The following is a 14,429-nucleotide window of genomic DNA, read 5'->3' as shown; positions in this document are numbered from 1 at the left end:
CTATTTATTTATGTCTTTTTGTAGCCTCCTTACGTCCTCTTCAATTCACTTTCCTACCTATCCTTGTGTCATCAGCAAATTTAGCAATCATATCTTCAGTCCCTTCATCCAAGTCATTGACATAAATTGCGAATTGAGGCTCGAGGACAGATGTGACACATCATTCATCACATCCTGCCAACCAGGATTTTTTTTAAACTGTCTTTGTAGCACGCCATTTACTAGGCCATTTCAATTTGTGCCAAATCAAAGGGTTGTGAAAAATAAAAGCTCATGCTGTAAGGGATAACATATCAGCATGGATTGAAGATTGGCTAGCTAACAGGAAACAGTGGCATTAAAGACTTCATCTGGTTGACTAATGTCCTTCCTTTAGGGAAGGAAACCTGCCCTGGTCTGGCCTACATATGACTCCAGACCCACAGCAATTATTCAATGCCCTCTGAAATGACCAATACTTAGCTGTACTCAACTGCTACAAAGACAACAAAAAAAAATGAAACCGGACACACGAGCGGCATCGACCTCAGCACCAAATATGACAATGGAAAATCCAGCCCTATTGACTCTGCAAAGTCCCCTTTACTATCATCTGGGGCTTATGCCAAAATTGGAAGCGCTGTCTCACAGACTAATTAAGCAATGCCTAACATAGTCATACTCACAGAATCTGACTTAATGTATAATATCCCAGACACCACATATGTCCTGTCTCACCGGCAGGACAGGCAACAGAGGTGGCATACAGTTGTATACCGTTGACAGGGAGTTGCTGTGAGTGTCATTAAATTGGATTTGGACCCCATGAAGTCTCATGGCATGTACTCTGGGTGGCGGACTTCAATGTCCATCGCCAAAAATGGCTCGGCCATCCCATCGTAGACCGAACTGGAAAGGTCCTAAAGTGCAAAAGACAAGGTTGAAGCATTCGCAACAAACTTCAGCCTGAAGTACCAAATGGATGATCCATCTCTGCCTCCTCCAGAGGTCCCCAGCTTCACCGATGTCAGTTTTCAGTCAGTTTGATTCACTCCATGTGATATCAACAGCTGAAGGCACTGGAAATCGCAAAGGCTTTGGACCTTGACAATACTCTGGCAGTAGTATTGAAGGTTCATGCTCCAGATCTTACCGGCATGTGACATTTGCACCACACAAGTGCCAAGCAACAACCATGTGTCCAACATGAGTGAATTTAACTATCACCACTCGACATTCAACAGCATTACCTGTGCTGAATCCCCCACTATCATAGAATTCCTACTGTGCAGATGCACACTGTTCAGCCCATTTGGCCTGTACCGACAACAATTCCACCCAGACTCTATCCCTATAATCCCATGTATTTGCCCTACTAATCCTGCCGACACAGGGTCAATTTAGCAAGGCTAATCAATCCAACCTGCACACCTTCGGACAATTCTGGGAGTTGCCACTGACTAGAAACTGAACTGGACCAACCATATAAATGCTGTGGCTACAAGAGGTCTGAGGCTAAGAATCCTGTGGTGGGTAACTCACTTCCTGACTGTCCAAAGTCTGTCCACCATCTACAAAGGCACAAGTCAGGAGCGTGATGGAAAAATCTTCATTTTCCTTGATGAGTGCAGCTTCAATGACTCTGACACAATCTTGATACTATCTAGGACAAAATAGCCCACTTGATTGGAACCCCTTCCACAAACATTCACTTCTTCCAACACCAATGAACAGTAGCAGCAGTGCGTACCATCTATAAGATCATAGTCATAGAGGTTTATAGCATGGAAACAGGCCCTTCAACCCAACTTGTCATGCAACCTCTTTTTTTAAAGCCCTTAAGCTAATCCCAATTGAGAGAATTGATAAAATGCAGCGCAAGAGCTCATCAAGGATCCTCAGGCAGCACCTTGTAAATCAACGAAGATACCATCCAAAAGATGGGCAGCAGATACCAGGAACACCACCACCAGGAGGTTGTCCTCCAAGTTACTCATCATCCTGATTTGAAAATATATCAGCCTTCCTTCACTGTTACTGGGTCAAAATCTTGAAATTCCTTTCTTAACAGCAACTGAGGGTGTACCTATATATGGACTGTCACAGTTCAAGATGACAACTCACCACCAACTTCTCAAGGGCAACTAGGGAAGGGCAATAAATGCTGGCCTAGCCAGCGAAGCCCCCATTCCATGAATGAATAAATTGCTCAATAGTACTTCCTTGGTGATTGTAATTTTCCCGGCTCCCCCTCTCCCTTTCATTTCCTGATTTAGATATTTCTGGGATGTTACTTGTGTTCTCTATAGCGAAGACCGACACAAAACATCCATTTAATTAATCCGCCACAGCCCAACTTTGCATTATCAATTTCCCGGATGCACTTTCAACAGCACCAGCACTCACTTCGTTAACTCTTTCCTTATTTAAATATCGACAGAAGCTCTTATTCTGCAGGTTTATATTATAGCTATCTTTCTCTCATATTCATTTTTCCCCTTATTATCAATCTTTTTGTCTTTTTTTCATGTTTTTTACATTGTTATCAATCTTCTGACCTGCCACTTGTTTTTGCACAAGTGCATGCTTTTTCTTCAAGTTTAACACTATCACTGATTTTTTTTCGTTAACCGGAGATGGTGGGCCCTCACCTTGGAATGTTTCTACTGTGTTCTGAAATATCCCTTTAAACCTATCCCTTAAGCACATCTGCCAATTCACTTTAGCTAACCTGGCTTTCACGCCCTCATAATTGCCATTATTTAAGTTTAAAGTATACTTTTGAATATACTCTTCTCTCTCTCAAACTGAATGTAGAATATAGATCACTGGGGGACGCCACAAGTTATATTGTCAGTTCAGAGTTATTATCCACACTCGGTCACCTGCCTATTAACCAATTTCCTACACATCAAAAGCTGGATTCTGATCATGCGGCTTCATTTTTGCAAATATTTTCTTATGTGGAACCTTATCAAATGCCTTCTGAAAGTCCACATAAAAAACATTTATGCACACTTTTTTTTTAGAAAATTCAACTAAGTTAATTAGACAAGATTTACCAGTTACAAATCCATGCTGGCTTTCTCTCATTAGTTTGTATTTGTTTCTTTGTTCAAACATTCTGTTCTTCATGGTACATTCTAGTAACTTCCCGACAACAGTCTATAATGTTATTAGTGACTTCCGCCATGAAGACTAACACAAACTATTTCCCAACTCCACATTATTATTTATCACATCTCATTCACTAGGTGGTCATGGTCTCTCTCTTCCTTTTTATATACTTAGAGGAACTCACTGTCCATTTTTACATGACTTGCGTGTTTACTCTCAGTTTATCTGATTCCTCTTTTTTTTGGTCATCTTTTGTTGGTTTATAAAACTTTTCCAACGCATTTACTTACTATTAATCTTTGCCACATGATATGTTTGTTCTTTCAGTTTAACACTATCCTTAACTTCCTTGATTAACAATGGTTGATTTAACCCCTTCCTAGAATCATTTTCCTCACTATTTTGAATCTGGCTACATTTTGCTTTGAGTCATTAACTATTTTCATAAAAGTCTGCCATTGCTGATCAACCGTCTTTATGCTAAACTTCTTACCCAGTCCACTGTGGCCAACTCTGCCCTCATCCCCTTGATGATTATCCTTAATTAAGTGCAGCACAGCTGTTTCTGATCCAAGTGTCTCAATCTCAAACTGAATACTAAATTTTACCATGTTATGGTCACTATTTCCTAAGAGATCTATTACTCAAGATTATTTATTAAACCTGCCTCATTACACAATCAGATCCAAAATAACCTGTTTGGATCCACAGTATAGCGTGCTAGGAAACTGTCCCAAAATCACTGAATTCTTCCACATGGTAACACTGCCAATTTGATTTTCCCAATCCACATGAACTCAGCAATGATTAAAGTAATGCCTTTTTCGTTTGTCCTCATCATCTCCTGATTTATTTTCCATCCTATAGTATAGCTATTGTTAGGAAGCTTATAGACTACTCCCACCAGTGTCATCTTCCCTTGTTAATTCTTCCCTCCACCATATGAGCTCTACAGTTTCCAATCCAAGATCATTTCTTGCTTTCGTACTTATTCCATCTTGTACTAACAAAGCTACCCCACCACCCTTTCTTTTCTGCCTGTCCTTACAAAAATCACATACCCTTGAATATTTAGTTCTCAATTTTAATCTCCTTGCATCACATTTCTAATGGCTATAAAAGCATATCTATTAACCTCAATTTGTGCTGAATGCTATGAGCACTTAACTACATAGGAATATAGGAACATAGGAATTAGGAGTGCAAGTAGGCAAATTCAGCCCTTGGAGGCTGCTCTGTCAGTCAGGTCATGGCTTATCTTTTCCTGCTCTCACATTCACTTCTCCACATGTTCCCATATCCCTCTTTCCTTTTTTTATTACAGCTACGTCTATTTCTCTCTTGAAACCATTCAACGATTCAGACTCCATCACGCCATGGGGCAGCAAGTTTCACAAGTTCACCACCCTCTGCAAGAAGTAGCTTCTCCTGATCTCAGTTTTAAATCTACCACTTCTCAACCTATAACTGTGACCTCTTGTCGATTGCCCCATGAAGAGTCATTAATTTTACCTCATTACCATTGTTTCCTTTTTTGATCCTATTTGTTGCTTTTATCAAAATGTCTGAACACTATGTCCCTTCCTGTCACACTCTGGGTATCACTTCCTAAATAGCTACTGTGTAATGCTGTCTTGTATCACCTTTCCAGAACCATCCTCCCTCATTTAGTTTAAAATTCTCTCTACATCTCTAGTTATGCACTTTGGAAGAACATTGATCCCAGCACAGTTCAGATGTAGGCTGTGCCAACAGTATAACCCCCACTTTTCTAGTCCTGATACCAGTGCCCCACGAACCAAAACCAATTTCTTCTATGCCAATGTGTGAGCCACATATTTGTCTACTTTTATATGCCTAATCCCAATTTTCACATGGCTCAAGGAATGACCCAGAGATTATACAAGTTCTTCTCCAGTCTGGAGCAGATGGCTCAAATCCTGGGAGTCGGCAGGCAACACAACCACCTATAATTCTCCTTCCTTGCTGAAGAACAATGTCAATCCCCTCATTATGTTGATCCTACTACCACTATTGTCATATGTACTCCCCCTACTGAAATGGTATCCTATGCCACAGTGCTATGGTCAGTCAGCACATCCAAGCAAGTTAAAGAACCTCAAATCCGTTGGACAATTGCAGTGGCTGACACTCCTGCCCTCTGGGTCTCCTCACCTGCCTCAGTATAGTCACATCTTACTGTCTCTGACCATTTTCCAAACCGGGAAATTCTATCCGAAGGAGAGTGACTGCCTTTTGAAATAAAGCGTCCAGGTAACACTCTCCCTCTCTGATGTGTCGCAGTGCCCACCACTCAGCCTACAGCTCAATGACTCTGAGCCAAAGCTCCTCAAGCCACAAATATTTACTGCAGAGTGCTAGCCCTGAATAACACCAGTATTCTTGAGCTTCCATTAGCAGCAGCACTCCCTTAGTACTGTCTAGGCGTGTCAATCTAAACTTTGTACTCAAGTCTCTGGAATGGGACATTAACCTGCAATGTTCTAACATTGCTTCTGAACATTATAATACTGTCTGAATTTTAAATTTTGAGTAGATTGTTCAAAGCAAAGCCCACATTACTGAAAGTTTATCATAATGCAAATATGAATTTTATTTGTCCTTATTTCTTACAGTGTTCAATAATGTCATCCAATAAAGTAGGAATATCCTCAAAATAGTAAAATTGACATTGGAAGACAATTGCTGTTTGTGGTACTTCTGAGGCTGCTCTGTGACATCAATTAGAGGTTAAGTACAGTACTCCTGAAATATACAGCTGCCACCCTTAGCTCAGTAGAGTTACTGAAGTTATTTTCCTAAAAATCCTTGTTCTTACACCCATATTTATTCCCATTTACACTAGTTGATTGCAATATGTTTTTTAAACTCATTCAGGAAAAACAGGCATCACTGGCAAGGACAGTATTCATTGCCCGCCCCTGACTGCCTTTGAGGCGGTGGTGATGGTGCGCTGCCTTCATGAATCACTGAGGTCTTTGCACTGTAAGACATCCAAAATGCTGTTAGGAAAGGAACAAATGTGATTTAACAAATTAGGTTGAAAATCTATAAGTGCAGAGCTATATAAATATTGGAAAAAAAGTTAGGTAAGGCAGCAGCTGCAAAGAGGCAGAAACAGAGCTAATGTTTCATGTCGATGACCTTTCATTAGGAACTGGGGAAGGCTAATAATGTAATAGGTTTTGAGCAAGGGGACAATGGGGCAAGGCCACTTGCCCTCTCTTGACCTTTTCATTTCTCTGCTCCTTTCACTCATTTTAACCTGTCTTCTTTCGAACTTGCTGCAGTCCGTTCTCTCAGGTCTAACCTGCTTATTATGTGTAAACTGCTGTTGTCTGGCAAACTGGTCTTTATCTTGCTGAGGGTGAATGCCAACACTTACTTCTTCCTACCTGCCCCTAGGCTATGGCCTCACCACCGAACATCAAGCCATTACATCACCAAAATAGATTAGGTCAGCGACTTTTCTCAATATTCCCATATGCTGCTTCTCACCTCACGTTCTCCAACATTGAACAGTCTGCCTCTACACCCTGTCCAAGATCCATAAACAGGACTGTCCTAGTAGGCCAATCATTCCAGCCTCTTCGTGCCCCATTGAATTGATTTATTCCTATTGACTCCAACTTTTCTCCCTTGCCCAGTTTCTGCCCACCTACATCCTCTGACACTAGTAAGGTTTCCAATTTAATGGTTCCAATTGAGTTATTTTCACTATGGGTGCTTAATCTCTCTACACCTCTATACCCCACTAGAATGATCCAAGAGTTCTCTGTTTCTTCCTTGAAAAGAGCCCCAACCAGTTTCCAATGACCACCACCCTCTTCTGTCTGGCTGAACTTCTTCTCAAATTGAACATTTTTTCCTTTTAATTCATCTCACTTGTTCCAAATAGAAGTTATTTGCTTCGGGTACATGTACAGACCCTAGTTAGAGCTATACTTTTTGAGATATGTGGGACAACTTGCTCCAATCCCTCAACTCTTGCAGTACATTGTTGATTCTTGTACCGAATTGGAAAACTTCTTCAACAGTGTTTCCAATTGCAACCCTTCTCTCAGAGACTTGCCAGTCTCAATGTCTGGCAATAGGCTATCAATTAATATTCATAATAAGCCTATTAATTTCCACAGCAATCTCAACTACATTTCCATGCTCCGTACACTCTGTACAAACTCAATTCCATTCTCCCAGTTCCTCCAGCTCCACTGCATTTGTTCTGATCATGCAACTGTCCACAACGGCATTTCCTGAACTGAGGTTTCTCCCCAAGGCAGTTAACATGACCCTCTACATTTCACACAATACTGCTCTCACCCTTTCCCCTCCCAGAATCACAATAGTGATTCCCCGCACCCTTCCTCATCTTCCACCACAAGAGCCTCCATATTCAACAGATCATTTTCTGTCATTACCACCACCTCCACCAAACGCATCAGCTCATCTTGCCCTCCCCATTCAGCATTCTGAAGGGACTATGGGGAAGGTGGTGCTGTAGTGGTAATGCCACTGGACTAGAGGCCCAATTTGAAACCGAAAACCAAATCTCAGCGATGGTGACCACGAAACTATCACCGATCGTTGTAAAAATACTTGTTTTTCTCATTTCCTTCCACAGACCTTCTTTTTGTCCTTGTCCCAACTACCTCTTGCTCAAAATCGATTAAATCTCTAACTTTTCCAGTTCTGATGAAAAGTCAGACCTGAAATGTTAACTGTTTCTCTCCAAAGATGCTGATGACCTGAGTATTTTCAGCACTTTGTTTTATTTCAGATTTCCAGCACCTGCAGTACACTGCTTTTTAATGAACGATCTATTAATCGCAACATTCCTAATCTGACCATTGATCCCATCTAATCACTTAAATCTTTAGCACCTTTCTCAGCCTTCTGTATCCTCATTTACATTTCCTTTGCCCCATTCCACCTTCCTCACCCCACACTCATAACATAAATCTCTGCTGATTCTCTTTGCTCTTAACTCTGACGAAGGATCATCTAGACTCTAAACGTTTGCACTATTCTCTCCCCAAAGATGCTGTCAGATCTGCTGAGATTTTTCAGCATTTTGTTTTTGACTCCTAATCCGTTGTACAGCTCACTGCAGCAGATCTTTTCCAGCAAACTGTTGCACAAACTTGCACAGAAGGATCAGGAAGCACAACAGTCTAAACTTGTGGCAATTGCTACCAATATCGTCATGTAGCAAATTTCAGACCCAAGTTTATATGAAAAATTGAGGTTTTTGGCTGGAGGGCAGAAGAGGCCATTTAGTCCATTGCATTTGTGTAGTCTAAAATTTCCATGTTTTGCCCACATAACCAAGTATTGCCCACTGCTTTCAAACAGTGCAAGGCAGGAAAAGACAAAAAAGGGGAGGAAAATCCAGAATGTACAAAAACACAGCCAAAGCAAGAGCATTGGACGCAGAGTACAAATCACTGACAAAGGTAGAAACTGATCAACTGCAGCTGTCAGACACACAGGAAAAAAATCAGGAATGCCAATTGCAGAGCATCAAGGCAGGAGAGCAAATACTATCACATCAACAGTTCCAGTGCCCTCTGAACTGCTGTTGAGGTGGCCACCGTACTCACCAGTACCTCTATCTTCATTTCCTATTGAACAATTTTTTTCCCATCATACATCAATGCAGCAGCGAGAGTTGGTTACATCGAAAGACATTCCTACAAAAGAAAACTCTTTTTTACAACTTAAATTACTGTAGGATATTATTTCATAATTATCATAATCAGTCATGATTAATTTATGAAGTACTAGCAGATTACAAATATTCGTACTTTCCACTGACAGCAACAACTTGTGGCAGGTTTGCAATTTTAATGCATCTGAACTATGCACACCCTATTTCATTTGGTCCCCTCAACAAAGCAAGCCATAAAACACATAAAAAGAGAGGATATGACAAACCATCAGGTCCATTCCACCCAGGTGCAATGGCATAATGGTAATGTTACCGGTTAGAGAGCCAGGTTAATTGCTCTGCAATCTGGATTCGCCACAGCAGCTGGTGGAATTTAATTAAATTAATTAATAAATCTAGAATTAAAAGTTAGTCTCAGTAATAGTGACCAAGAAGTTGTTATAAAGGGAAGGAACTCTGCTGCCCTTACCAGGCCTACATGTAAGTGCAGACCCAGACAATGTAGTTGAGTCTTAACTGCCCTCTGATATGACCTAGCAAGCCACTCAGTTGTACTAAACCTCCACCAGATAAGTTGCAACAGTTCAAGAAGGTAGCTCACACCTTCTCAATGGTAACTAGTGATGAGCAACAAATGTTGGCATTTTCAGCAATACTCATGTACCATGAAAGAAGAAAAATTCTCACCCATTTATCCAGCTCTTAACTGCACAATTGAGGGGCAAAAGAAATAAAAACAGGAAAAAATATATAGCCAATTTAGGAAAACTCAAGTTAATCAAACAAGCTGTAGCCGACTGTTAATATTCAGCAACTGAATTTATCTCTTTATTCCCCTTTCCTCAGATCTCAGCTTATGTTTTAATGCTCGCATGATCTCTGCTATAATCGCTAACTTTGGTGATGCATTCCATAGCCTTTTGATTAAAAAAAAATCCCTCCTTCTCAGAGTTGTCAATCTTCTATCTGTGTCCCTTCCTCTTGACCCCTCAAAGACTGGAAACATTCATTTGCCATCTGCTCTGTCCCATTCCTTTATTATTTGAAACACCTCTTAACAAACCACTTCTCAAGTTCCTAGGGGATTTTCACAGTAACTTCATTGCAGTGTTAAAGTAAGCCTACTTATGACACTAATCATAAATAAACAAACTTTTAGGGCAGCTTAAGGAATGTTTGATAAAGTTTAAAAGGAAAATATAGCCCCAAAAAGCTAGTAAAAAATGAGCAGACCCTTCCTGCTCAACTTTTTCCTCATAAGAAAACACCCTTACCATAGGAATCAACCAAATGAACCATCGCTAAACCACCTCCAATAAGGATGCCAAAACTGTGCAAGTTTTCTAGGTGTGGTCTTGCCAAAACACTGTAAAGTTGTAGCACACAAGACTTTAATACTCCAAGCCCTTGCAGTAAAGACCAACTTCCCTTTGCTTTCTTAATAACTTACTGTATATGTATGCTAACATTTGTATAATACTTCGATTTTAGACAAGTACAGACAGGTAAAGCTGGGGGCAAAATAACAATAGGACACGTCTGTGATAAGGTGGAAGACAGGAGAGTTTAAAATCACAAAAGGGATGATTGTGAGGCAATGGGGGTAAAATGGGACAAGTAAAGAAATAAAATATGGGTCTAGAGTAGGTGTAAATGAAGAATAGCAGAATCATTGCAAACAAATGCATCTGAAAGACAGAGCACAAAGGCATGTTCAATAATTGTTGAATTCAATAGAGAGTCTGGATGACTGCTTAAAAGATGGGGTGCTGTTCCTCAAGCTTACATCATCTTCTACCCTGTTTGAGTGAGGCCAAGAGGGAGAGAGATCAGAGTGGGAGTAGAGTGGAGAATTAAAATGACAAGTGACTGAAATCTGAGGATCACATCTGCCAAGTGTGCGTATCGCAGCAGTTACCCAACTTCCCATTGTAGAGGGTATCACATTGTAAGCAGTGAATACAATATACTGAAAAGATTCACTATTTCACCTATAAGGAGCATTTGGAGCCGTTGAAGATGGAAAAAATAAGGTAAAAAGGTCAGATACTGCACCTGCCGACATGCATGGAAAATTGCCATGGAAAGATTATTTAAAAGCAGAGTGTATCATCCATATTTACTGAATTATTCAGACATGAGCATGGGGTCATGACGCAGCTAATGTTCAGCAGATTGACAAGTCAATGCCTAGACTCATACATGAAGAACGTACCTGAAATACTCAAAAGGCAGCTGGTAACCGTAAAACTAAATTTTAGCACAACTCATCGCCTTTAGGCATGGAAATGATGGGTGTGGGGGAGGCACAGTTAAGAAGCTCATCACATAGGACATTTAAGCCAGATGGACCGAGGGAACACTTTCCCATGCCTGGCTATTAAAATGAACCCCTCAACTTCATTACGTCAATTCTAATAAAAATCTTTTCTAACTCATCTCGTTAATGAGTCATCCAATGTTCTGCATATCTGGAAATTCCCAAACTCTTGCCATGATCTTGAATGAATTAGTTGATATTTGAAGTTGCAGCAGCCAGCAGCATTACACTTGGTTTCCGTGCTCTTTGAATGTATATTGAATGGATTTGCTGTGATAGTTTGGTTTCTCTTACCCTCCTCCTTTCTCCAACACCCATTGTCAAGATTTGAACTTGAAAAATGGCCAAGCTCAAGTTATCAGAAGCCTACAGATATGTGGAACCCTATGCTTCTCTAAACTCTAAGTATATGGTTACACAGATGCATCACAGAAAAACAACCCTGAGGGCTCATATCACCTCACTATATACCATATCTCTATACTCAGCAACAGGTGCTGGCAGTCACAATATTAATAAAATGAGAAGCAATTTGCTTCTTCACTCGGTCGCTAAAAAGCTCAGTGACTTAGGAAATAGAATTAAGAACTTAGCATAATTTTCTGCTGTTAACTATAAATACCACCTTATTGCCTAAGTTTATATACATTTGTTTTACTGGAAGTTTTGCACCATGGGAAAACTATCCATCACAAAGTGCCAAACAGCCAATGGGTCTGTCAACATCTGTAAAGTCTCAAAATGACAAAAACCATTCCAACTGGCTCAAAGATCTTGCACAATTTCACAATTAATACTAACAAATAATTTAGTTGCAGACTTAATATAAAAGGGAAAATAATCCCACAGAGTAAGGTCCAATTCTGCACCTCACCTCCAAGCACATTCTGCACATGGGTGATCATATCCCACCAGAAAGCAGTATCTATCAACTTACTGAGATCAGTATCATGGAAGAAATGCTGACAGTTACAACTGTCACTTTATTTTTTTAAACATTAATGCAAGGCTTTATATTTTCAGATTTTTCCCACAACAGGTTTTCATCAAGATATTTTCCAGTGACTTCTATATTTTACTGTCAGCACATGCATTTTTGGAATATACATTATGTAAGTGTTTTAAACACACATGCAATTACAATTTGAAATTTGCACACAAAACTTGTGCCTGAACAACTGACTTCAGAGCACGAGTAGGCCATTCGGCCCTTAAAGCATGGTGTGCCATTCGATAAGATCATGGCTGATCTGCTTTGTGGCTTCAACTCCCACTTTCCCCCTGTCAGCACCCCATACACCCTCGATTCCCTTGTCTAATCAAAAATCTAAATTGCAGCCAAGAAATTCACTGACCCAGCCCACAAACTGCTTTCTGGAGGGGTGGCGGGGGTGGATATTAACCATTTTGTTCCTAGTATTGGTGGGACCACCCAGATGTTTTCTCCCATAATGTACATGCGAAAGTGGTTTTGATATGTTCCACTCTCATTTAAAATATAACATTCTGCAAGAGACACATGATTTTTTTCAGCATATTTGCCCACACATTTTTTTGAGCACATTTGCCCATACGTTTATAAAATGTAAATGCCAAGCTGCACATTAATTTTATTTAATGCGTGCAGTGTGTACAGCAGTGGGGGGGGGGGGAAGCTGAGTGAGTGCCCCATCTCCCTGCTGCTCCCACTCTGGCAGTCAGGCTGCCTGAGGCCTGGCCTTTCCCTTCCTTACCTTCCCCCCCTCATATTCCGCTCGGCCTCTCCCGCTCTCGCACAGCTCCCAGGACCGCCGCCGACTCCCCCGCTGCCTTCCAACTGTGTTTGTGGCGCTCGGAGCAGGCCTGGCGGTGGCTGCACGGCCTCTCCCTGCCCATCAATCGACACCCCCCCTCCTCCTCCTCCTCCTCCCCCAGCTCCCTCTCTCTCTCTCTCTCTCTTTCCGCCGCTGCCTTTTTTTTCTCTCTTCCTCCTTTGAAAACAGCGCGACGTCAAGACTCACGCACATGCCTGTCCGTGACGTCAGCGCGCAGGGGGTGCGTCTGGATTCTCTGAGGGTGAGGGGGAGGAGGGAAAGGGGGAGAACCAACTGGCTGAGTGGTCAAGTTGAAGAATGGTCAAGATGAAGAGTGGTCAAGTTGAAGTCAAGTTTAAGAACGGTCAACTTAAAGAGTGTTCAAGATGAAGAGTGTTCAAGATGAAGAGTGGTCAAGTTGAAGAGTGGTCAAGTTGAAGAGTGGTCAACTTAAAGAGTGGTCAAGTTTAAGAATGGTCAACTTAAAGAGTGGTCAAGATGATGAGTGGTCAGGTTGAAGAGTGGTCAGGTTGAAGAGTTGTCAGCTGACCTGCACTGCCAACTCCTGCTTTTCACTCATCTGCTTCTCACTAATCCAGAAACTCAGCTAATGTTCGGGGGATCCTGTATTCAAATCCTGCCACAGCAATGGTTGAATTTGAATTCATTAAAAAAATCTGGAATTAAGAATCTGTAGATGGCCATGAGAAAAAAAATATCGCTTGTCGGAAAAGCTCACCTGGTTCACTAATGCCCCTTTAGGAAAGGAAATCTGCCATTTTACAGTTTACTTATTAGTGTCATAAGTAGACTTACATTAACACTGCAATGAAGTTTACTGTGAAAATCCCCTAGTTGCCTGTTTGGGTACATTGAGGGAGAATTTTCAGCATGGCCAATGCACTGAACCAGCTCTTCTTTCAGACTGTGGGAGGAAACTGGGGCACCCGGAGAAAACCCATACAAACCTGGGGAAAACATACAGACTCCGCACAGACATTGACCCAAGCTGGGAATTGAACACAGGGCTCTGGTGCTGTGAGGCAGCAGTGCTAACCACTGTGCTGAATGATTAACTGACTTGCACAGCCAACTCTTGCTTTGAATCAGAGAATCACACTGTGCAGAAGAGACCCTTCAGCCCACTGAGTCCACACCAACATGTGTGAAGCATTTTTCTAGATTTGATTTGATTTATTATTGTCGCATATGTTGGTACAATAGGGAGGCACAGTGGCACAGTGGTTAGCACCGCTGCCTCACAGAGCAGGGACCTGAGTTCAGTTCCTGAACTCGGACAGGTGACTAACTATGCTGAGTCTGCACATGTCTGCGTGGGTTTCCTCCAGATGTTCCAGTTTCTTCCCACAGTCCAAAATACATGTTGATTAGGTGCATTGGCCATACAAAATTCTTCCTCCGTGTACTCGAAAAGGCACCAGAGTGTGGCGACTAGGGGATTTTCAAAATAACTGCAGTCTTAATGTAAGCCTACTTGTGACTAATAAATAAATTTTAACTTTAGAATAAG

At 41.3% G+C, this 14,429-nt stretch overlaps 1 protein-coding gene across 3 annotated transcripts in view; it reads right to left on the bottom strand.

Moving 5' to 3' along the window:
* The window catches only part of phf20l1 (PHD finger protein 20 like 1), a 120,628-nt gene extending 107,619 nt beyond the window's left edge, over nucleotides 1-13,009 (bottom strand). For all 3 annotated transcript variants that reach the window (XM_080194558.1, XM_080194559.1, XM_080194560.1), the window contains exons 1-2: nucleotides 12,839-13,009; nucleotides 8,718-8,807 (exon numbers count right to left, since the gene is read on the bottom strand). The gene's annotated coding sequence lies outside the window, so the exon portion shown is untranslated. The remainder of the gene's footprint in view (nucleotides 1-8,717; nucleotides 8,808-12,838) is intronic.
* Between the last annotated feature and the right edge of the window lie 1,420 nt (nucleotides 13,010-14,429).

Source organism: Carcharhinus amblyrhynchos, chromosome 8, assembly GCF_965287045.1.
Source record: "Carcharhinus amblyrhynchos chromosome 8, sCarAmb.v2.hapA, whole genome shotgun sequence".
Lineage (NCBI taxonomy): Eukaryota > Metazoa > Chordata > Chondrichthyes > Carcharhiniformes > Carcharhinidae > Carcharhinus > Carcharhinus amblyrhynchos.
Note: the sequence above shows the minus strand (reverse complement) of the source record. Positions and strands in the feature narration are given on the sequence as shown.